At 40.1% G+C, this 24,733-nt stretch overlaps 1 protein-coding gene across 3 annotated transcripts in view; it reads left to right on the top strand.

Annotated features, from left to right (window-relative positions):
* Positions 1–1,864: 1,864 nt before the first annotated feature.
* The window catches only part of WWP1 (WW domain containing E3 ubiquitin protein ligase 1), a 140,593-nt gene continuing 117,724 nt past the window's right edge, over positions 1,865–24,733 (top strand). For 2 of the 3 annotated variants that reach the window (XM_050801228.1, XM_050801227.1), the window contains exon 1: positions 2,054–2,248. The gene's annotated coding sequence lies outside the window, so the exon portion shown is untranslated. Of the gene's footprint in view, positions 2,249–24,733 lie in introns of all 3 variants that reach the window. The other variant, XM_050801226.1, reaches the window with a different exon arrangement.

Here is a 24,733-nt window from a genome sequence, read left to right as displayed (position 1 = left end):
TATATTATGTAGTATTATTTTATGGAAGATGAGGCCCACACAGGTATAACACCTAGGGTCTGTGAAAGTCAGAATGTGGCACTGGCTGGCAGAGCTGTGTTTTGATGCTGGGTGATGTGATACCTGAGCCTATGCTCTTTCTGGAAGGTAGTTGCCAATATGTTTCAAAAGGGCTAAACTTGTTCACACTTTTTTATTACTTTTAATAATTTATCTAAGACAGTGAATAAGGACATGAACAATGGTTATGGAATGCTATTTATAATATTGTTCATTTGAAACCAAACAGATAGTCAATAACAAAAGGCTGGTTCAATATTGGGTGTCAGCTTGGGGACTAGGTGAGTACTAAGAGCTTCTGAGCAAGGGAGGAAATTGAGCAATGAGGGGAGCTGAAAGTGAAACACAGAGCAGGAAGCAGGAGGCCTGCATGCATTCTAGAGAAGGAGTCCAGATCCCTGCTGGGGAATACCTAAGGAATTTCTGAGGACGTGTTTGTAAGCACATTATTGCATTTATTTAAAGGGACCGGACAGCAAAAGAAAAAGATGAAGAAAATCTTAGTACATGTTTAAAGCAGAGATGAGTGGGCACATATGGGGCACTGTGAAGAGTTTTTCATAACAGGAGAGAGAGAGCATGTGAGCATCAAAGGAACCTTGAATATCACGTTAATCTTTGTCAGGAGAGGTCCGAAAAGCCAACGAATGATTTTAAGCAGTGGAGTGACACAGATGTATATTTTCGAATGATCTTTGTGTATATAATGTGCACCAAATTCAAGTGTGAAACCAGAGGGCAAGAACTAATGCATGGAGGTAGGCGGGAATGTGCATTGTTCAGTCAAGATATACTTGTTGAATTCTGTACACACTGATGAAGCGATGGCGCTGTTTTTGGTACACAGTTCAAAAGCTCAGTTAAAATGGAAGGGGAGAGAGAACCACAGGTTTTAAAATCAAGGGAAAATTTAGGACCTAGTCTTAAAACGTGATTATGCTGAGAGTTGTAGGCAGTGGAGACAGTGAAGTTAAAGATGTGCCAAGGACCGCTCAAAATGGGGAGCAGGCAGTGGAGAGGGGCAGGGGCATCTGGCCCTAGATAGAAGGAAAACTAGTAAGTCTGGGTGTGGACGTAGATATAATCTATCGGGGTTGGTCAGGTGGTTGGGAAAGCTGTAGAAATCCATGCCTGAAGGCTTCTGCTTCTCTGAAGTAGGAACCGGATCACCTGGTAAGTAATGTGGTCTCACGGACTTCTATTTGCATATTGACCTTTCTTCTAAAAGCAATACATATAACCAGCAGCACTTTTCTAAACCAGTTGACTTTTCTGTAAAATGCAGACAGTAGACGCTACTTTATCAGATTGTTGTGTGCGTTAGTTGTGCCAACACGTGTACTTGGTCAGTAAGTATCTGCTTTATCACTGGGCTGATGTGAGTGAGGACTAGGTGGTGGGACTTCCACAGATGAACGTTTTGATTAATAAAAAACGGACTGAAAGTCTTCGGGTATGACCAACAGCTAAATGCAATTATTTACTCTTGCAATGGGTTCGAGGTCAAACACTCAGGTCACGGAGTATTTATGAACAGCCTACTTTTGCCCCCGGACTTTAAGAAGTCCTGTTCCGGGCTCGACCGCCGACCGGAAAGTCAAATTAGCAGTGCCCAGAGCGCGTTTAGAGCAGCCCCTGCCCAAATCTCAGCGACGGCCCCGCCCCTTCCACAGGTTCAGGCCCCGCCCCTCCCTGCTATTGGCTGTCCCTCCCCCTCCGCTCGACCGCTCGGAAGACCAGGAGGAGCGGAGTTTTCCTAAGGCAGCATCCGAGCGCCCTCGCTGCGCATGCTCCGGGGAGGCGGATTCCGGGTCCGGAGTTGGAGGCTTTGGGCGGCCGCGGCGTAGCGCGCTGTGCCGGGGCCGGCGGGGAGGCGCGCGCTCGGGGCGCGGCGCCGGCGACGCGGCCACGCGGCGCGCTCCCGAGGAAGGGAGGTGTGGGGTCGGCTGGGGGTGGCGCGTGGCCGGGGTGGGGGTGGGGGGAGGGTCGGGTGTCGGCAAGCTCCGCGTGCGGGTTCCGAGTGGCTGCTGGCGGCCTGGGCTGCCGGGGCCGACGCCTGGGTGGCTGCCGCCGCCGCGCCTGCTGCGAGATGGCGATCTTGGGCGCGGAAGGGTGAGGGCGCCCGCCGCAGGAGGAGGTGCCGCTGCCGTGGCCGCCCGGCTGCCGGGAGCCGACAGCTTCGCGCCGGGTAAGGACGGCGCGGCGCGGGGCTGGGGGTGCGGGCGCCCAGGGCGGGAGGGGGCACGGGCCCGGAGCCTTGGTCGCGGTGCTGGGCGCCCGGCGCCGTCCGCCTCCGGGCTGGACCCTCCTAGGGGCCGTCGGGGGACGGTCCGCCCTACCTTGGCTGCCTTCTCCAGCCAGGGAGTCGGGAGTTTTCTAGGGTGGGGTCACGGGTCTTACCCGGAGTTCGTCCTGGCACAGGCCTGTGCCAGTGATCCTGGAGCGGAGCGAAGTGTTTCCGTGACTCTGCAGCTGCAGTTCTTAGGCTTTCTTAGCCTTCTCTTCGCCTTCCTCCACCTTTCCCTAACACCTCCCTCAAAACACAAATATATGGACTCATTGCCCGTGCCCTGACTTTAACCCCAATTTGAGCGTTGCAAACCAAGGACTCCAGCCTTGGAACGTCTTTTTCTGACATGTTTTTATCACTCCCCGTTCTTCACCGACTCTGCAGCTCCCCATCCCCCGCCCCCCCATCGCAACCCCCACCTCCACCTTTTGTGACCTGGTAGGTTCCAGTGACCTTGCAGATTTTACCAGTCCTTATCTTGTCTGTGACTTACAGACTCTCCTTTCATCTTCGTGTCCTTTTTTAAAAAAATTTAATTTTGTAGTTTGCTCCTTACCTTTACGACCTTTAAATGATCAGTCTTGTTCACAGTCCTTTCTTTGCTCTGTCGATTTGGAGTTTTCTTTGCTCTGGTAAATATATGAAACCTTCATTACCAAAGAAGAGTAGTGTCTGTTATAATTTTGACATTTTTACTCTTCCAGAATAAAAATATTTTTCAGGGGCTTGATTTTGCTTTCTTTTTCTATTTGATAAGTTTAACAAAATTTTGTGTGTGTGTAGGTTAATGTAGAACAAGATTTTGTGTTTCTGCTTTAAAATGTTACTAGTAATAGTAATGGGGGAAAAAATCATGTCCAAAGTTATATTTGTTTTCCCCATTTGGTGTTTTTACCTGAAATACTTGGTTTACAGTTACCTGCATTTTTTTTTTTTTTTAAAACAAGAGTTCATGTGTAAATCCACTTTACCTGCCTCACCAAATCTGTGTGTATTACGCAAGCAAAATGCACCTTTTAAAAAAGAAAGACATTCTTTTATTGTGTGACTTGTTTTTAGCCATCAAGTAGTAAATTAGCTGCGACTAGAAATGATCATTTTTTATAAATGGTTAGTATGTTAAAAAATGGAAAGTGTAGTGGCCAAGTGTTGGGAGCTACTCAGATTGGGAATTGTAAAGTATTTGGAATAGTTCTTTGGGACATAGCTTATTAACATTTTCAGATAGTTCTTACCTTAAAATGTGAAACTGCTGGTAAGATCTACATCAGGGTTTTGAAAAGCAATAATTATGAGCTACCGGTATAATACAGGATGTCACAGATAAAGTCTCTGCCTTCAAAGAGATGGTAATCTTTGCTGTTTACCCCACGGTGGCTGAAATTTCCTTTACTTCCTTGTACAGTTGTTAAGCATTTACTGCATAATTGTGGGAGGTATTTTGGGGAATACAAAGATGAACCGATTAGCAGTTTCTGCCTTCACACTAATTAGGTAGATAGTGCTATACACAAATGCCCTATTTGTCTTTTAATATATAAGTTTCATAAATGGTACCAAAATCCTCTCAGAAGTAAACTTCAAAGAGTAGAGCTCAGATCTTACTTGGCAAGGTAGAGATAAGAGGGTTAGTTTGTAGAGCTTATGGCTTCTGAAATCATGGTTTTGAAGGACGATTATGACTTTGGATAGGCAGGAAAGGTAATCCAAGCAAAGAGGTATCTCTCTATGAGAGCACAGAGTTCCTATTTAGGGAGAGGCACGTACTTATGTTTGAATGGAACATAAGCTTATTTGTACCAGGATAAAGGATGGTAAAACTTGAAGGGAAAATTTGAACTAGTTTATGGGTTGTTTTTAATGCCAGGCTTATGACCTTGGATTTACTAGGTGATGGGGCTTCCACAGATGATTTTGAGTTGGGAGTGAAACAATTTGAACACTTTGTTTCAGAAGGATTAGTGGGATAGCGGCCTGTAGTGTGAATTGAGGTAGGGAGAACCTGGAGGTAGAAAGACCTCCCAGTTTTTGTAGTCATGGGTAGTGAGGATCTGAGCTGTGGTGCAGGCGAATGGAAAGGAAGAAAGGAAGTCGAATAGCCAAAATGGATGAGAGGGCAAGTGAAGAAAGTAAAAATAACTGATTCTGATTCAGGTTGGTTGGGAGAACAGTGGTACCATTTTGAGCAAGATCATGACGCTTTACCCTTAGCATGTGTGTGCTACTTTACAACTTTTTGGGGATTACTAATTCTTGGTAAAACTTATGCTGGCCTGGAAATTTTCCATATGTGCCTATGCTTCGTGGATATAATTTTAGCGGAGTCCATGGGCCACCTGAAGGTCATCCACAACACTCATGTCGGAATTACTTGGAGCTTTTTTCTATTTTCGAGGCAGGATTTCTTTCACTCCTGTCCCTATGGTTGGAGTGCAGTGGTGCCTTCTGGGTGCATTGCAACCTCCGCCTCCCAGGCTCAAGAGATTCTCCTGCCTCAGTCTCCTGTGTAGCTGGAACTACAGGCACTTGCCACCACACCCGGCTAATTTTTGTATTTTTTTTTTTTTGTAGAGACGGGGTCTCACTATTTTGCCCAGGCTTGTGTTGAACTCCTGAGCTCAAGCGATCAGCCTGCCTTGGCCTCCTAAGTGCTGGGATTACACTTAGGGCGTAAGCCACCATGCCAGGCCTACTGGGAGCTTTTTAAAACAGTAGAACCTTCAGATTCCTCTATGTATTGATAAGAACTCTTACTGTAGAGATATGCCGTATATATACAGAGACACAATATTACATTTGTGTTGTGGTTTACAGTTTACAGAGAATTTTGACTAATGTTATTTACTATTATATTACAGAATAAACTAGCCCGGGAGTTTAAATGATTTGCCTGAAGCATTATTCAGCTGGTGGGTAAAGTGGAATCAGGAGATTGTTGACAATGATGGTTTTCTTTTATGTATGAAGATAATACAATGGCTTTACCATCAATTAAATATAGTTACTGCCTTTAAGTGACCTTGTCAGTAAGACTAGATGATCCCACAAGATTCCTTCTAGTTTTTAACATTTTGTGATTCTCGGGTCCTAGACTTTCGTCAGAGTATCTACCCTCCTTGTTTAATATGTGCATGAGAGCTGGTGAGTCTAAGGGATGAATTGGGTAGAGAAGAGCAGTTAGCAATATCAGGTGATTTATTTGGATTGTTACTTTATTTGTATGTCTCACTTTGGGCTAGGGAGTAGGAAGGAGAGAGGTGACATAAGTGAAATAAGAAACTTTAAGAACTTTATCGGGAGGTTGAGGCAGGAGAATGGTGTGAACCTGGGAGGCGGAGCCTGCAGTGAGCCGAGATGGCGCCACTGCACTCCAGCCTGGGCGACAGAGCGAGACTCTGTCTCAAAAAAAAACCAAAAAACAAAAAACTTTATCTTCTCTATTCATTTATACTTTCAGAATACTCTTTTCTTTCAGGAAGGCTTTATCAAATAAAAATGAAGACTTTACAAAGTAAATGAAGATTCCTATTCAATTTTTTGTGGGTGGATTAAGTAGCTAGCTAGTATGGTTAAAACATAGTGTGATTGGTAAACAGTTGACCTTTCTGTACCTATAAGATTATCTCCCTGGTAATAGGTTAGCATGTTATTGCATGTTAATACACTTTGATTTCATAATTATTAGAAAGACTGGGTTTTTTACTCTATAAAAATGTGATACGATTATAATGAGCAGTGGAAAATCCAATAAATTGCCCTTTATAATGGTATCCAAGGAACTAGTTAATAATACTTAATGGAGGAAAAATGATACAAACATACATAGATAAATTTTACTGTTTTAGCTGGCATTAAGAAGAGTGTTATAGCTTATGTTAGTATAGCATTTCACATTTGTAAATAATAACTATATTTATTGTTTGGTTCTCATGACAACTGATAAGTAAGTGTGTTAGTAATAATTGCTTTATATTTTATTTTATTTTATTTTATTTTATTTATCTATTTTTGAGACAGGATCTTGCTTTGTTGCCCAGGCTGGAGTTTAGTGGCGCAGTTATGGCTAAACTACAGCCTCGACCTCAGCCTCCCAAGTACTTGGGACTACAGGTGTTTGTCATGACACCCAGCTAAATTTTTAAATTTTTTTATAGAGATGGGGTCTTGCTGTGTTTCCCCAGGCTGGCCTCTAACTCCTGGACTCGTAGCCCTCCCACCATGGCCTTCCAAAGTGCTGAAATTACAGGCATGAGCCACCGCTTCTGGCCAGCCATTGCTTTTTAGATGAATATGCTGAGGCTAAAAAAAAAAAAGTTTAAAAAGTTACATTTCCAGAGTGGCTAGTTAGTGGCCACAATTAGAACTAAAACTAAAACCTTATTTTTGTTCCTATGTCAGTATTCTTTTCCCACCCGACTTCTTGCTCTTCATGTACAATGGAACATTAGTTAAGAGCTGTATGTGAAGGATTTGAATTTACCTGTTTGGATTGTATTAAACTTTTGTACCGTGTAGAGGTGAATTTGTCGGTTTTTTTCCTTTGTGTTAAAATGGTAATCTCACTGCAGTGGCTACTGGTAGGTGATATTTAAATTTGTAAGCCATTGTACCACAGAATAGTTATTCTGTCAAGGATAAAGCAGAAGTTGATTTCTTATCTGGAAAAGTACACTGGTGAAATGTAGATATTTATTTTATTTTGAAAATTTTGAATTCTGTTGCTTTTACAGATGAAGTTTGTGTTTCCCTTTTATAAAAGCTTAGTCTTTGAAAATTTGCATTTTTTGAGCATATGAATCAGGATCTAATTTCCAAAATATATATAAAGTGGGTATCCCTAATTCAAAGTTTGAAATGCTCCAAAATGGGAAACTTTGAGGCACCTACATTACTCAACAGAAACACCCTCTGGAGTATTTCAGATTTTGGATATTTGGATTAGGGATACTCAACCTATATCATGATATTTTATTATTTTTGGTATTAGATCATAAGCTCTACCATTGAAACAAACCCAAATATATTAAAAAGCCCTCCTTAGTGGGCACTTCAATTCATATGTTTAAACAACTCTTATGTATAATGTAAAACCATGTGTCAGATGGTTTTTAAGTTATAAGGAAGACTAGCATTTGTTGATTTAGTCTTGACATTTCTTTCTCTTTTTTTTTGAGATGGAGTTTCCCTCTTGCTGTCCAGGCGGGAGTGCAATGGCGTGATCTCGGCTCACTATAGCTTCCGCCTCCCGGGTTCAAGAGATTCTCCTGCCTCAGCCTCCCAAGTCGCTGGGATTACAGGCATGCACCACCAAGCCTGGCTAATTTTGTATTTTTACTAGAGATGGGGTTTCTCCTTGTTGGTCAGGCTGGTCTTGAACTCCCGACCACAGGTGATCTGCCCGCCTCGGCCTACCAAAGTACTGGGATTACAGGTGTGAGCCACCACGCCCGGCCTAATCTTGACATTGCTTAAACCTGTAGTTCACTCACAGCACATACTGGTGTGCCTATTATGTGCCAGACATATTTCTAGGTGCTGGGAGTACAGTGTTGAGATGACAGACATGAAGCCTGTCCTCTTGGAACCTGGAGTTTAGTGGAATCACTGACATTAACAAGGGCATAGGACTTTATCTTCTCAGGTTGTAATTTTGCAGAGTGTAATTAATTGTACCTGTCCTTTTTCTGGGATTTGAAGAAATTATGCAGAACACACAAGGAACCAGGTGAGCGTAGTTTCAGTTACGTGTTGCTGCGTAGCAAACAGCCCTAAACCAAGTCACTTAAAACAACCATTTTCTTTGTTACAGTTTTGCTTTCCTGAGTTGGGCTCATTTGGACAGGTTTTGCTGGTGATCACTCTGTGGCTGCTTTTCTCTCCATGTAGCCTTTCCAGAAGAGTTGCTGGCCTTACCTGGTAGCTGATGACTTAGGGCTCACAAGAGTACAAAGCAGAAGCAACCAGATCTTTTGTTTTGAGAGGGAGCCTCACTCTGTCACCCAGGCTGGAGTGCAGTGGCTGAATCTCGGCTCACTGCAACCTCCGCCTTCCAGGTTCAGGCGATTCTCCCACCTCAGCGTCCCGAGTAGCTGGGATTACAGGCGTGTACTACCATGCCCAGCTCATTTTTGTATTTTTAGTAGAGATAGGGTTTCACCATGTTGGCCAGGCTGGTCTGGAACTCCTGAGCTCAGGTGATCTGCCCGCTTCGGCCTCCCAAAGTGCTGGGATTACAGGCGTGAGCCAACGCGCCTGGTCTGCAACCAGATCTTCTTAAGGTTTAGGCTTGTAAGGGACACAGTATCATTTCTACCTCATTATACTGGTTAAAGCAAGTCAGAAATCTAGCCCAGGTTCAAGGGTACAAATATGTGAATCCATTTGGGGCCATCAGTGTAACAGATTACCATAAATTTTATTTAAGTATAGCATCAGCTTTATTATACCAAAACAGGACTTCCGGAAAACTGTTTTGAAAGCTGAAGCTTAGACAGCTTACTACTTTCTGCAAATCTGGATTTTGAGTCTGAGCCTGCCACAGGGAAAGCTGAGTCTAAAAAGTGCAAATGACAGCACATCTGGCTTACTACGCAGATGGGAATAGCTGGCACTATCCTTGGTTAGAAAAGAAGAGAACATTTGCGGCCTCTGAGGTTTTTCCTGGTATGCCACCGTAATGGGGCAGGATTGACTTGCTTTCTACTTGAGGGCAGTGGGATCTAACAAAGTACAGGACCCAATAGTCCACACTGCTCGGAAGTAGTGATTTACCCGATCTCGTGAATTGGAGCAGACAGCGTCCCATGCAGAGAATGGGCCACAGATGGGCAGAAATCAATTCCCCCTGCCCTTGTGATTGGATTTGAGACCTAGGGGAGCAGGGTGTCTTCACTATCACTCTGGCCTTGACCAGAGTGAGCAGCCTTTCCCCCCGTGCTCCCAGCCCCAATGGCATTTTCTGTTTGCAATGTCTTGAAAAAGCTTGGGATAAGCTACTCTTCCTTTGAGAGGTGTCATTATAGTGGAGGGAAATCTCTTTCCTTCTAGAGACTGGAATGGAAATCCTCTCTTATGGAAATACAATGACTAAGGTGCTGCTTCTCCTTTCCAAGAACAGGTAGATTCATTGCTTGCTATCTGGGTTTTTCTCGCTTTATCTCTTAGCCTTATCCATTATTGCTTTATTTTAGTCTCAGCAGTGTTTTTTGTTTGTTTGTTTTTAGTTCATGTTGGCTGCTAAGTAATGCCATGGTTAAAGGTGAAATGAAGAAAATGAGTGTTTAGTTTTTATTACATTATAGCTTCTGAGTGGAGTAGTGAGTGCATTTCATTTTAAGAATTTAGGTTATTAGTGCATAGCTGCGAAGCATTTTTGAAGCATTTCATGTACACTAAAAACGGGCCCCTGCATCCTCATGCAAATCTCTTTGCAAATTTCTGAAAATAGTACATTGGCTGTTGCGGGGAGGAGTTTGGTAATTGGATGTACTGAGAAACATGATTTATAGAAATTGGAAAGGCCGGGGCACAAAGAAGGGCACGGATTGAGTTACATGAAGGTGCTTCTTGATGGCTCTCCTCCCTACCCTAAATTACTTGGGTAGTTAAGAAATATCCTAGCATTAACAATGTAGGTATGATAGCCTTTTAGGAAACAAGGAAAACAAGTTCTTTTGGTAGCTATTCAGTATACTCATAAATCTGATTGACTGGGCTAGGTGGAAGCTGACTGTTGAGTCCTGACTTGAAATTAGGATACTGTGGTTATACATTAGCCCCAACTTGCAAAGATGTCCTATTTTTTGTCTGTGTTTAGTTAGACTGGGGAAGAGAATTAAATGAACCTGTTTTGGATAAAGTAGGATATTCTTTACCTTAGAAGTAAACAAACTAGATTGCTCTTCTCTTTTTAAGTTTTTAACAATAGAGGCACTTTTGGTATACAGGTTAAGAGTTACAGTTTAAAGTCAGGCAGACCTGACTTGTGGTAGTACTGTTTAATGGTAGGATTGCCTCAGTTTCTTCTTTTGTAAAATGTAAAGAATACCATCCTTAATGGATTTTTGTAAGGATTAATTGAAATAATGTTTATAAAGCAGAAAGCATGGTGGCCAGAACATAAGCCCTTAAAGCAAGTTTATTGCTCGTAATTCAGTATTATTCAGTTGAAAATTCAAACAAGTATTCACTTTGCTGTGAGCTACTCATTTCTCAAAGACAGTTCTAGCTTCGTTTTGGCATGGGCAGAGCTCCTTATCAAATTTTCCACCCCTCACTTTTTTTTGAGACAGGGTCTCTGGCAGCTCTGTCTCCCAGGCTAGAGAGCAATAGTGTGATCATGGCTTATAACAGCCTTGACCTCCTGGGCTCAAGCAATCCTCCAACCTCAGCCCCACAAGTAGCTGGGACTACAGTTATGCACTACCATGCTCAGCTATTTTTTTTTTCTTTTTCTTTTTTTAGTAGAGTTGTTGCCCAGGCTGGTCTTGAATTCCTGGGCTCAAGTGATCCCCCCCACCTCGACCTCCCATAGTGCTGGGATTTACACGCGTGAGCCACCATGCCTGGCCAAATAAAAAACAGTTGCTAAAAGGGTAAGCATGAAATCTGGGATACTCACTTAACATGGCTAGCAGTATATCAGGTAGTGATGGTTTTGCTGTGCAGCCTGGGAACAAGAAATCATTAACATCATCATTAGATGAAGTATAGTATAGACCAGTGTTTGTCAAAGTGCAGTCCTTGTGTAACAGTCGTCTGGGATGCTTATTAAACATGCTGATTTTGAGTATCCTTTGAGATCTCTGATATGGTCCTTGAGAGTGGAGCTTAGGAATCTTCATTTTTTGCAAATGTCTCAAGAGATTTTATACATGTTAGTTTGAGAACTGTTGGTAGAAACTGAGTTGGTTATTTGGGTCCTAGTGTGCTCTGTCAGAGGTCATTTTTCTAGCTAGCTAAAATATTCCTTTTTTTTTTTTTTTTTTTTTGAGAAAGGTCTTGTTCTGTTACCCAAGGCTAGAGTGCATTGGCAAGATCACGACTCACTGCAACCATAACCTCCTGAACTCAAATGATCCTCCCATCTTAGCCTCCCTAGTAGTTGGGAGTACAGGTGTGTGCCGCGACACTTGGCTAATTTTTTATTTCTATTTTATTTACTCATTTTTTAAGACAGAGTCTTACTGTCACCCAGGCTGGAGTACAGTGGCACAATCTCGGCTCACTGCAACCTCTGTCTCCCAGGTTCAAGTGATTCTTGTGCCTCATCCTCCCGAGTAGCTGGGATTACAGGTATGTGTCACCACACCCAGCTAATTTTTGTATTTTTGGTAGAGACGGGGTTTTACCATGTTGGCCAGGCCGGTCTTGAACTCCTAGCCTCAAGTGATTCACCTGTCTTGGCCTCCCAAAGTTCTAGGATTGATTTCAGCCATGAGCCATCGTGCCCTGCCTTATTTTTATTTTTTTGTAGAGATGGGGGGGTCTTACCTTATTGCCCAGACTGGTCTTTAACTCTGGGACCCAAGTGATCCTCTCACCTTGCTGTCTTTCCAAAAATGCTGGGATTAAAGTTTCGAGCTAGTGTGACCAGCCCTCAAGTATTCTTTAAGTACACATGTATAATGTAAATACAAAGAGAGCTTAACATCTGAACCTTCCAGACATTTAAAACAGCCTAAGATAATTGCCAAGGACTTGATCCAAACAAACTCTGGAAACTTGATACAGGGTGATTACAGTGAGGAGTAGGCAAGAGAAATGATACTGCAAAGAGACCTCCATTAGGCTTCCTTGTTCAAAACATTTCCTCCGTACTTCTTTCTACAAAAGCAGAAATTATTTTGAGCAAAGCTAATTCTTTTTTAAAAATGCCTACTGAGAGTTCAGCTAGAAGTTATGATTCATTATTAAATAGTCTGATTGCTTTTCGCTTAGCTAAGGTAAGCCACTTAAAAATAGAGATTTTTAACTGAAATGTGTCAAATTTGGAATTTGGGCTTTTGACTAGAAAGTAGGTTGGTTGGGGGCATGATGTGTCTCTTATAGGAAAAAGCCTTTGTTTAGGGTAAGGGCATTGACTTGGAAAGTCGTGAGAAAAGGTTTGAATTTTAAATTAATGAAAGAAACAAAACAAATTTCAAGCTAATCTCTAACTCTTATTTAGGGCCACAGTGATGACACCTATGGGCTGTCTCACTTAAACCCTCCTCAGACCCATGACCAGCAGGACCCAAAATCTGATCCTGTCATCAGAAGAGTAGATCTTTTTTCCTGGAAAAACCTAAAAATATGGTTGAAATAAACATAGGTTGCTGTGTTAGTAATTTTGTGGTCAAAAATATGCCAAAGCCATGATTTTTTTTTTTTCTAAATTTGAGTGGAAAGGATTAGTTGACATTTCTTTTTGAGGAGCCTATTGTTTTTTTTGTTTTTTTGGTTTTTTGTTTCCTGAGACACAGTCTCGTGTTGCCCAGGCTAGAGTGCAGTGGTGCAGTCTCAGCTCGCTGCGACCTCCGCCTCCTGGGTTCAAGCAATTCTCCTGCCTCAGCCTCCCAAGTAGCTGGGATTATAGGTACCTGACACCCGGTGGCTAATTTTTGTAGAGGTGGGGGTTTCACCATGTTAACCAGGCTGGTCTCGAACTCCTGTGACCTCAAGTGATCTGCCTGCCTTGGCCTCCCAGAGTGCTGGGATTACAGGCTTGAGCCAAGGCACCTGGCCATGAGAAGCCTATTGTATTTGTGTTTGTTTTCACTGTCTCTTTGAGCCCTTTCTCTCGGGGAAAAACAATAGCCATCTCTTTTTGTCTATGCTCTGTGAAATATTGTGTCGATGTTTACAAGTGAATACGGAATGGAAGGTATATATTATTCTTGGGAATACCATTTTTCTAGGTTAAAAGTGGTAATTGTAACTTGTTTTAAAACTTTCTTTGTGATTTAATTTCCATTAATGTATTGGCTATTTAGAGCTCGGGCCTTAAATAAAGTAAGACAAACTTAGATTTGAGTTTTGGCACCCATGGGCTGAGTGATACTGTTTAAGTTAACTTCAGTTTAAGCCCTAGTTGTATCATATGTAAAGTGAGAATAATATGCCCAATTCATGGGTTTATTGTGTGACTTAAAGCTGGCACTTGGTTTTCAGTACATATTCACTTGGCTGGGTCTATAATACCTTCTCGTTGATGTCAGATCTATTTCAGAATTTTCTTGAATTTTGGAAAGGTAATCCGTTCCATATACTGTTAAATAAAACCCAGTGAAGTCTAGGGCAGTGCCTGTACTTTGTTTGGCAAATGCTTGTGTGTGGATAAGTAAGGTTAATAAATAGCCACACATCAGGTCAGATTTTGTTGCTAAATGAACTTTCAGGTTTTTTTAGTTTTTTGCATTTTGGGTCTGTGGATATTGTGTCCCTGTATTTTGGATTCTAATACTTTCCTCTAAGAATGAGGACTATCTGATGAAAATTTATCCTTTACAGCATGCTTTAAAATGCTTAGGAAGAGTATTTGTAAATAGTGAATTAACAGTGTGTATCTATTATGTAAATAACTTGAAAATATCTTGAAATTGTGTATTTATAACAGATTTTGTGGCAGTACTGTATTCCTTTCAAGTTCTTAAATGTAATTTCTAATCCTTACTGCAGGTGTGTGAGGGGCTTTCTTTACCTACTTTTCTCTATATGTTGTGGAAGTGTAGAAGAAAAATATTGAGAGTTTCTGTGCCTTAGAGTAATTGAGAGTGTGGTTAGAGTGGTGGTGATCACGGTGGGATGGGGTTAGGAAATTAGCTATTATTGGGCACCTTCTATATTCCTGATTCTAGAAAAGAGTTCCACTTTCCCACAGTTAATATTAACACCTTTTTTTAAAAAAAAAAAAAGTACACAATACTATATTAATTTGGTTTTAGTATCCTCATTTAACAAACAGGAAAACTGAGACTCAGGTTAAATATGCACAAATAGAGTTGAAGTTTGCACGTAGGTCTGTCTGACTTAAAAACTGTTCTCTACATTACATTACCAAAATGTGCTCTTCTCAAACTTGAAATTGGCACTTTGGAATTGAAGAGTTAGGACATCTCCATGGCTGCTTAAATGCTGATAGAATTCTTAATGTATTAAGAAACAATCAGAAGATGTTTTGAGGTGAATATAACTTCGAGTCATGATATGCTGCTGATGAGCACACTGTGGAAGAGTGCTGGTTTCATCAGCAGTTCTGGGTTTGGCCTGCCATTAAGAAGCTCTGAGTTTCTGAGTAATTCTCTTTAATCACCTCTCATCCTCAGCTCAACTTCGCGACTCTGCTTTCTGCTGCTTCATAAATGCAGCAAGTATGTGTATTTCAGGGATGCCAAAATATTAAAAATTTTTGAATTTTTAGGAAAAAAGTCAGTTAAGCAAATATACTATTAAAATATCAGTTTGAATCAAGTGACCAATTACTTATGGAAATGTTAGTGTCATTTTGAAATAAGAGATTATACTGAAGTTTGATCTTCATAGAATGTGAATGTCATGTTGTCCTGAATGCTTTCCCAGAATACATGGAAATTATTTATTAAGCATGATCTCTAACAGCTTACCTACTCCATTATTTATGTGCTTATACTTTTACACATTTATCTTTTTACGATTAATTGTTCTTTCTCTCTTAACCTTAAGGAAAGATATTTTCAAAGGCTAGCTGAACAGCCCACAAAACCACCTGACGTAAGCTTTAGTTGATAAAATAAGAGAATAGTAACTTCAGATTGATACAGCAAACTTCTCATTTTAAGGCATGGGATTAGCTCAGCGTTTCTTATTATATATTTTGTTTCTGCAGTGCATATGTAGTGAAAAGAGCATTAGCTTTGAGCTCAAGAAAATCTGGCTTCAAATTCAAAGTTTTACTAGTTTCATGGCCCTGGGCAATTTACTTCAACCTAATTTTTCTTATCTGTTCATAAGACTATTAATGATGACTCTAATAGATAATTGATAACGTTAGAGAGAATTTTTTTTTTTTTTTTTTTTTTTTTGAGACAGAGTCTCGCTCTGTAGCCCGGGCTGGAGTGCAGTGGCCGGATCTCAGCTCACTGCAAGCTCCGCCTCTCAGGTTTACGCCATTCTCCTGCCTCAGCCTCCCGAGTAGCTGGGACTACAGGCGCCCACCACCTCGCCCGGCTAGTTTTTTGTATTTTTTAGTAGAGACGGGGTTTCACGGTGTTCGCCAGGATGGTCTCGATCTCCTGACCTCGTGATCCACCCGTCTCGGCCTCCCAAAGTGCTGGGATTACAGGCTTGAGCCACTGCGCCCGGCCAGAGAGAATTTTTTTGTAAAGTGACTGACATATAATAGGAGCCCAGTAAATGTTTGCTGCTGCTGTTATATTTTGGAGTTCAGGTTCTGTGTTTAAGACTGGCTATGTTTTCTGCATAACTCAGGTGCCCCACCTAAGTGTATGAGGTCTTGGGCTTTATCATCTTACCTTTCTGTCTAGCAAGTATCTACACAGCTCTTTTTATACGTTAACTTACGTTGATTCTGTAAGTTTGGAACCCAAGTTTTAATGTACTTAGTGTTATTTGAATTATATTGTCTTCGGAAACCTGCAGCATAGGAGTGGGAAACCTGTTTCTGATGTTCACTAGGGTAAGGGGAAAAACTATCAAATGCATGCTTTTATATATATATATATATACACACACATACACACACACACACATATATATATTTTTTTTACTGTAAAAACTTTGGTGTAATATGCAAACATAATATTGTATAAGAAACTGAGAAATTATAGCAAATTAAAAGAAAAACACTAGCTCATTCTTAGAACTGTACTGATACCATTTAGGTTTATCTTTTGTTGACATAGCTAAATTTTAGTATAAATTATTTTGGTTGACACTAAGTATTCTTATACAGAGAAATAATCTTAAGGATGGGAAAAATAAAGTTCATCAATGCATGATAAGTGAAATTATATTTCGCTCTTTTTAGAGGTGGAGGAGGAGATGGAGCTGGGAGAAAAGGAAAGATTAGTGGGATAATAGAGTAATGATGCCAAATCGCCCTATGTTTTTGTGTTTTAAAGGCCTATAGCTGCTTAGGTTAAAAATTGGAATAGTTGCTGCTAAGTGTGATGAATACATTTTCTTTTCTTTCTAATGTTTTCTAGTAAACATAGTAACTGATATCCTTTCCTGCAATGGAGGAAAACTGTCAATTTCATTTTGGGGAAGTTGGTATAATCTATTTTATTTTTTTAAAAAGGTTCTTTTTATGGTGCAACATCACCACCTTGTGGCTGTCTAGAATATTGTTTCTAAGTTGTTTCCACCACTGTAAGCATAAATTAAATTGTTCTTTGATATTGGCCAGCGACTCTATCTAGTTTGTAATGCGTAGCTTTTTACTATAAATAGGGGTGGAGAGTAGAAAATAAAATGATTTGTATACAAGGAATGCAACTTTATAGAAGTGTATTTGAGGAAAATAATTGTGTAAATCATTGTGAGGTTGGTGTAATTATGGATGGTTTCTGTGTATTTCATATTTTCATGAAATATGCACTATTTTCAGTGAAGTAATTCTAAGCTAAAAATTATCAATATGTTCTATGTTCCAGTTCTCATTTAATAAGAAAATTGAGGCCAAGTAAAGTTTAGATGCCCCATCTCACTCAGCCATTTAATGTAGGACTGTTTGTTGTCTAAAACAGTGTTTTCTAAACTGATGACTCTTGGAGGGATATTTTCTACATGAATTTTTACACTTTTTTCTTTTTTTTATATGACTGCTAACAGCCAAATACTTTTTTCATTTTGATGATAATTTTAAGGGGACAAATCAGAATGAAAAGTATGATGGTTAATTTAAAAGAGCATCTAGAATAAGTAGGCCATTTGGTTTTACTGCCTGTATTTACTTAGTTGTTTGGGTATTTGGTTGACACTAAGTATTCTTCAGTAGCAAATATATATTAAACACTTCCAGTATGCCAGGTTTTGAGGGAGGCAAGTGGTAAGGACTTGCCCTGGCATTCTTGGAATTTAGTATTCAGTGAGATAAATAAAGCTGTTTTATGACAAAAGTTTAATATCAGGAGTTCTGGATAAAAGTAGCTATAATTTGTTTTGTGTTAGGCATCATGCAAAGGGATTTAGGTACTGCTTTTTAGTCTCGGCAATTGATTTTGGAATTTTGCTTTCATTTTGCAGGAGCAGTGTATATGCACACAAATAAATATTGGTGGAAGCCCTGGCATACCCCCATGGAATGATGGTTTTCCTCGTCAAGTATGGACAGTTTGGCTGTTCCAGTGGGCTTTCCTGGCTTGGTCTTGCTATCCTGCCACCATTTGTCACAATGTTTCTGTGGGAAAATTTGTCTTGTATTCCAAGAAGTCATCTTTTCCTTAAACTTTTGGGGTCTAATGTTTGATAGTTTGGGGTTTAGCATACAACTTCTAAAGTGTTTGGAATGTTTAATTAGGGTTGGGGAGTATCCAAGTGTAATAAGCCTCTGTCCTATATTTTTTTGTTTCTTTGAATATTTAATAAGTCAAACTAGCATTTTAGATCCTTTAGTTTTGTATTGGACTTTTTTCTATTGAGCATTTGTTTTGGGCTGTGGAGGTGAAATATTGGTGAGGTGAGCATGGACTTGAATCTTAGAATTAGGGCAGAGATGGGAGAGGATGTAGGTGGGTATTGTCCCATTTGCATAGTATTTTCTTAATGATATTTTAATTTAAAATTTCAGTTCTGTGCTGTATAGGTATTTTCTTAACCTAACCAGTCTAGCCATCTTTTATTGTTGTTTTAACAGTTAACATAATAATATGTTGTTTTATTAGTTGTGTATCTGTGTGTCTTCATTTAATACACATTTATTGAGGGTTTTTTGTTTTTTCTTTTTTGGAGACAAGGTCTAGCTCTGTCCCCCAGGCTGGAGTGCAGTGGTGCCATCACAACTCACCACTGCCTCAAACTCCCCAGGCTGAAGTGATGTCCTACCTCAGCCTCTTGAGTAGCTGGGACTACAGGAACGCAGCACCACACCCAGCTAATTTTTTTTTTTTAATTTCCTTTATTTTGGGTATATGTAATTCTATTTTTTTTTTGTAGAGACAAGGTTTTACCGTGTTGCCCAGGCTGGTCTCGAACTTCTGGGCTGAAGTGATCCACCCACCTTGGCCTCCCAAGGTGCTAGGATTATGAGCATGAGCCACCATGACTGGCCCATTTATGGAGTATTTAGAAGGGGCCAGACATTGGGCTAGAGGCTAGAATTACGATGAAGCTTAGTAATAAAGACTTTAATAGTACAACAGGGGAGATAGAGAAAAAAACATGGTTAGAGTGCTCTGAAGACACATAGCAACTAGTTCAAAATTGGAGAGATGACACTTGAGCGGACAGATGATTAGAAGTGAAGGAGAAGAGCAGTGGGAGGAACATGTGGGAAGTTGTTGGTATCTAAATCTGTGTGAGAATCACCTAGAATGCCCAACACAGACCCCAGGTGATTCTGCCATGCAGCCAGATTGGGAACAATTGGCAATGAATTAGAAATATATGCGAATAGTGAACTTTTTTTTTTCTGGAGAATCATCTTTTTTTCTCTACCTAAATTTTAATGAATGGAGGTAAGAGAGTGAGTGTGTATAAATAATGAATTGGAATGACCAGGACTAATTTGATAATAGTTGGAGTGTGCCCCTTTCTCTTCTGGAACCTAGGCTCTAAACAACTCTAACAGATTTCATCGTTTCAAATCGTGTACTATTAAAATGAGCTGGAAGAAAGTTCTTGTCTAAGGGGATTGGTGCCTCTACTCAGCTGGGCCCAAGTTTCTCCTCTGTCTGCCTCAGATTCCTTACCTTAGTCACATACCTGGTAAAACGGAATTTTGTCTATTCTCGTTGACCGTTGTATTGCCAGTGCCTCAAAGAGTGTCTCCTACTTCACTGAGAAAATTGGAGACATTAGGGAACATATCCTTAACTTCCTTTCCAGACATTTTTAAAGATACCTGCACCCACAAGCATCCTTTCCTCTTTGAAATATCAAGAGTAAGAGCAGTTTTTGTCTCTACCTGTGTTTAATCTCAGCCAGTTCTGCCTTCTCGGGTATCTTGTGTTAGTGGTCATCATCCAGCCAATGACTACAGCTTCTGCTTGCCTGTAAAGAATACTCAGGTCTCTTTCATCATTAAAAACAATCCTCTAAACATGTTTACACTTATGTTTCTCTTTTCTTTGCTGGTCAAAATAATCTGAAAATAAGTTTCTGGTTGTTCCTTTTGCTTCATAAGCCGCAGGCTTCTGGGCCTACCTTTCCATGAAAATTGCTCTTGCTAAGGGCCTGGAAACTTTCACATTGTCTAGTAAACAATTTGCTGTTTTTACTGATCTTACCTTGATGGGGTTGGTCACTGTTTCCTCCTTCTTGAAATTCTTCCTTGGAGTTTTCTTTTGGTTTTCGTCACCCCTTTTCATAGTTCCTGTCTGCTGTCCAGCTTATTAGTCCTGGGGTTGCCTAGGTTCTGCTCTATGCAGTAGGCCTTTCCTGAGTGAGTGCGTGTACACTGGGTACCTGTCACAGCATGGCTGGCTTTCAGTTTACTCTCAAGCTCTGCTCATAGGATGTCATGCGCAGAATATACCTCCAGAATATAGCTCTTTGCTGTGCTGTGTCTCAGTCAGTAACTGTTTATTGGGGGCCTTTCCCCAGCCAGACTCTGGCGTAGGTTCTAGGAATAGAATGACAAATAAGATAGTCTCGGTCCTCAAGGATCTTATCTTGGCAGAGATGGGAATATGGATAGAAGCGAGAGGACAAAATATGTGAACGTCAGTAATTGAGAATTACTAGGACAGATAAAATAGGGCAAGGTGGTAGAGTTGGCCTGTGGTGATCAGGAATTCTTTCTGAAGAGATCATATGTAAGTTGAGTCCTAAGACTGAGAAGGCAGCCAAAGGACTGTTGGATGAAGCAGTGAATGCAAAGGCTCCTTAGCAGCACTTGAGGTAATTAGGTTGAGGAATGGCAGGAATGGATACAGAAGAGAAGGAAGAGGTGGGGCAACAGATTATATAGGCATTTATGAGTTTGGATTTGTTGTAGTTAAAATGAGAGAACATTGGAAACAGAGTTACCGTGATGTATCCTGCTTTAGAGGGATCAGTCTGACTGCTGGGTAGAGGATGGATCTAGGTTGGGAGTGAAGAGTGGGGCAGGGAGACCATTTAGCAAGCTGTGCTTAGTTTGGATGAGAAATTATGGGCTTGGAGATAAGAGCTGTAGTGGTAGTGATGGTAAGAAGTAATTGGCCTAGTCAGAAATCTGGGACATCTTAACGTCTCCCCTTCTTTTACCCCTGCATCTCATTAGTCCACCTCTTGTTATAGATTCTGCTCCTCAATGTCTCTGCTTCCTCTTCTCTTTCCCCTAATTTCAGGCCATTTTCTGCCTAGACTACTTTCAGGCTACCCTCACAACACTGCCAAAGGGGTTTTTCTAAAATACACATATATTCCTTCTCTGCTGAAAATGTAGTGGTTCTGTATGGCTTTCCTGGTATTCTTCATGGTATAGCTTCTTTCTGCCTTAATAGTTTTGTCTCTTAAATTTCTCCCCCATACCCTTCCTAACAGAACTGCTATTTAACCTGCTTATGTTAGTCATCTCACCTCTCTGGGCACGGAATGTCTTGAAAGCATGTCTTTCCTTTCTACTTCTTTTCTTTTGTATGTGCAGCTGCTGCATTGGAGTCCTCCACAACTCATCTCAACTGTTACCATTTCTCAGCATTCTTTCCTGACAACTCTTTACCTCTTACCTCCAAATAATATTAAGGTGCTCCCCTTTTGTTGTGTAGTTACTCTCTGCGCAACCTTTTCTGTCAATGAACTTAAAATTGAGTCACTTGTCTGTTTCTGCTACTAAATTTTAAACTCATTGAGAGCAAAGAACATATTTTATATGGTTTTTATGTTTCTAGTGTTTTAATATATCACCTCAAAATATGCCGTGTGTGTGTGTGTGTGTGTGTGTATATATATATATATATATATACCAAAAAACTTCATTCAAAAAATTGTTAAATTGCCTAATGCCTAGTTTGTTTAATTATTGATCACCCTTTTTTTTTTTTTCTTTTTGCAACATGGTAAATTGATTTACTAGAAAGATTAAATTAGAAGCTTATGTCAGTATTTTTCAGGGAGAGAATGGAGGCCACATCAGTGTTTATTAAGTGATTGAATTGTAGTCTGATGGTGCAGACAGGTCCAGGAGAAAGTGGATATGAGGTGGCCACTGTTTGGCCTTAGAAGAGGAGCGGAAATATTGCAGTAGAGTGGTGAGGGCAGCAACCAAATTGCAAAGGTAGAAGAGTGGGTGACAAAGAAGCTGGACATTATTTTAGGAAGTGAGTTCATCAAAGGAATTTTTTTCTCCCTTTTTCTTGTTGCTCTTGTTTTTTAAAGTAATTCATGAGCCCCAAATCTGTTTGATGACCCAAAAAGAAGGGTTTAAATGAGGGAGGAGAAGTGAGGGAAGACATTATCCTAGAAGATGACAGTGTGTAGGTATACCACTTCAGAAAGTAGGAGGGCATATTTAATTTCAAAGACTTAATGCTAGGACAGGATTGAGTGTAGTGTCTTTTTACAGAAATTTTCATCAGAAATTATTTAAAAGCTGGGATTAGTATCTCAAAAGCACCTCAGTGTTTAGAATTAACTGATACAAATCATATAAATGTAGCAGGACTATTATTTTTCTAAAATGCATTATTTAACTTTCATTATTTAAAATTGTTCCTTGTATTTAATATTATTTAATATTGCATTTTTCATGCTTAATAATTTAGCGTTTATATAGTACTTGATAATTCACAAAGTGCTTATCTAATCTTACCTTGAAGGTATCAAAAAACAAAATTATCACAAATTTAGTTATAGATTCAATTGGCTTTTATTCACAGTCTGTTATAGATCTAATTGGCTTTTATTCCATTCTACAAAATAGAATGAGAACGTCTGCTGGGTAGTGGCAGAACGCTGGGTTTTGTAAGATGGGGACAAGGAAACAACAACAGAGAAAAAGCTGACTGGTTAATGTCAGGATTAAAGCAGAGGGGAATTCTTTATGATGTTGACTCAGGCAGACTGTTATCTGTTTTCAGGGAAAGATGGTCTGCTTTGACTATCTGCTTCCTTGGACTTTTAGTTTGATTATGTGGCATTTAGCATGAGTGGCTTCATTTTGTCTTGGTCTGGTATTTTGGGGCCTAATGCAGGAGCTTAGTCCAAAAACAATGGCTCCCCTAAGTTTTGCTTAACAAAGGCTACTGAAAGAGGTTAAATTATATGTCTATGGGCCGAGCGTGGTGGCTCACTCCTGTAATCCCAGCACTTTGGGAGGCCGAGGTGGGCCGATCACTTGAGGTCAGGAGTTCAAGACCAGCCTGGTCAACATGGTGAAACCCCGTCTCTACGAAAAGTACACAAATTAGCCGGGTGTGGGCACCTGTGGCCCAAGCTACTCAGGAGGCTGAGGCAGGAGAATCACTTGAGCCTGGGAGGCGGAGGTTGCAGTGAGCCGAGATCACACCACTGCACTTAGCCTCGGCGACAGAGTGAGACTCCATCTCAAAAAAAAAAAAAAAAAAAAAAATTGTCTGTGGTCTTGCTCATTTTATTTATTGTGCTTTGTCACTAAAATGACAAAGGTAGTATACGTGAAACACATTTTCCTTGAAAGGGTGGTTAGTTTAGTTTTGCTTTGGGTATGTAATTGTAGCTTTTGTCATTAATTGGAACAAGAACTCTGATAGAAGAGCACATTAAATTGCTCTGATCATATTTTCTGGTATTACTGAAGCCTTGCTGTGATGCAGGGCTATTTAGAAAGCAAGGACATAGATGGAATTTAAAGTACTCAAAAAGGTACTTGATTAGAATTAATGAGAATGAAAAGAGAATTGAGTTAAATAGTTTCACTAGTTATTGGACTTGAATTTCTGTAAATAAAGTGAATTTTATGTGTTGGTTGCTTTGAGAGAGAGAAAAAAATTTGTGTTCATTTTGTAACTAATAGTTTAGAGTAGATTGATCATAGAATAATTTTGAGAACAAGGCTTTCATATAGCTTAGAAATGGTTAAAATTGGCATTAAAAAGGGAATCTACAGAAAAATCAAGATTTGGTGCTTCAAGCTCAAAACTGTGATATGTATGGTGCATTTTAATGTAAGAATATTTTTTGCTTACGTTATACATGTTAATGAGAGGTAAATTTTGAGGTAACTTACTGTAAAGCAGAGGAGTTTTCTGTGTAATTATTTGAGAGTAATAAAACTTTAAAAATAAAAAATACTTCAGTGCTTTGGGAGGCTGGGGTGGGAGGCTCACTTGAGCTAAGGAGTTCTGGACCAGCCTGAGTCAAGTGTAGAGAGACCCCATGTCTACACAAACAAACAAAAAAATTAACCAGGCATGGTGGTACATGCCTGTAGTCCCCGAGACTCAGGCAGGAGGGTGGCATGAGCCCAGTATTAGACGCTGCAATGAGCCATGATCATGCCACTGCACTCTATCCTGGGTGACAAAAGTGAGATCCTGCCTCCAAAGAAAGAAAGAAAATAAAGTAAAATTAAAAATTAAAAATACAATCGAATAGAAGCTCACTTTCTATAAGAAAATGAAGTGGTTGAAAAATAGGAAGAGATTGCATTTATGAAAGGGGAGATGTGAGATATATCTGAAAAAGAAAAGTCAAGAAACAAGGTTTAGATTTATGTTACTGGAAAAGAAGATGTAAAAATTAGAGAGTAAGAGAAAACAGAACTAACAGGCTCAGAAAAAAATTAATGTTAATTAAAAATTAATGTATTATCTCCCTCTGGCTGAAAATCTGAAATTGAGTGATAATGAATAGTAAGAGTTGGGTATTCATACTAACTTAGGAAATTGGGCATTTTGAAGAAAAATACATTTTTCTCATAGAAATACTTCCTAAAGGGCCATATATTGTACACTTAAAGGAACTTTGAAATTGACCAAAAATACAGAAAGATAGAGGAAAGATAGTTGAAATTATTAGGTCCTGTGGTTAGATAGGCATTTTTAGGTTAAAATAAACACCCAAATTAAAGTCAGAGGCTAACAAGTACCTGTAGATTCCATGTTTATTTGTCATTTTTCTGGTAGATATTGCAAGTACTCTTCAAGTCACTGGAATGGTACAGCTCAGAAGTGCTATTCTGCAGCACACTTGTAAATTATCAGAAGAGGGGCATTCTTGTATTTTGAGTATAAGTGGATCAATCCGTGATATTTATAGGGAGAGGTCAAGTGTGGACAAGAA

This window comes from Macaca thibetana, chromosome 8 (assembly GCF_024542745.1).
Source record: "Macaca thibetana thibetana isolate TM-01 chromosome 8, ASM2454274v1, whole genome shotgun sequence".
Lineage (NCBI taxonomy): Eukaryota > Metazoa > Chordata > Mammalia > Primates > Cercopithecidae > Macaca > Macaca thibetana.
This window is presented reverse-complemented; position numbering and strand designations above follow the sequence as displayed.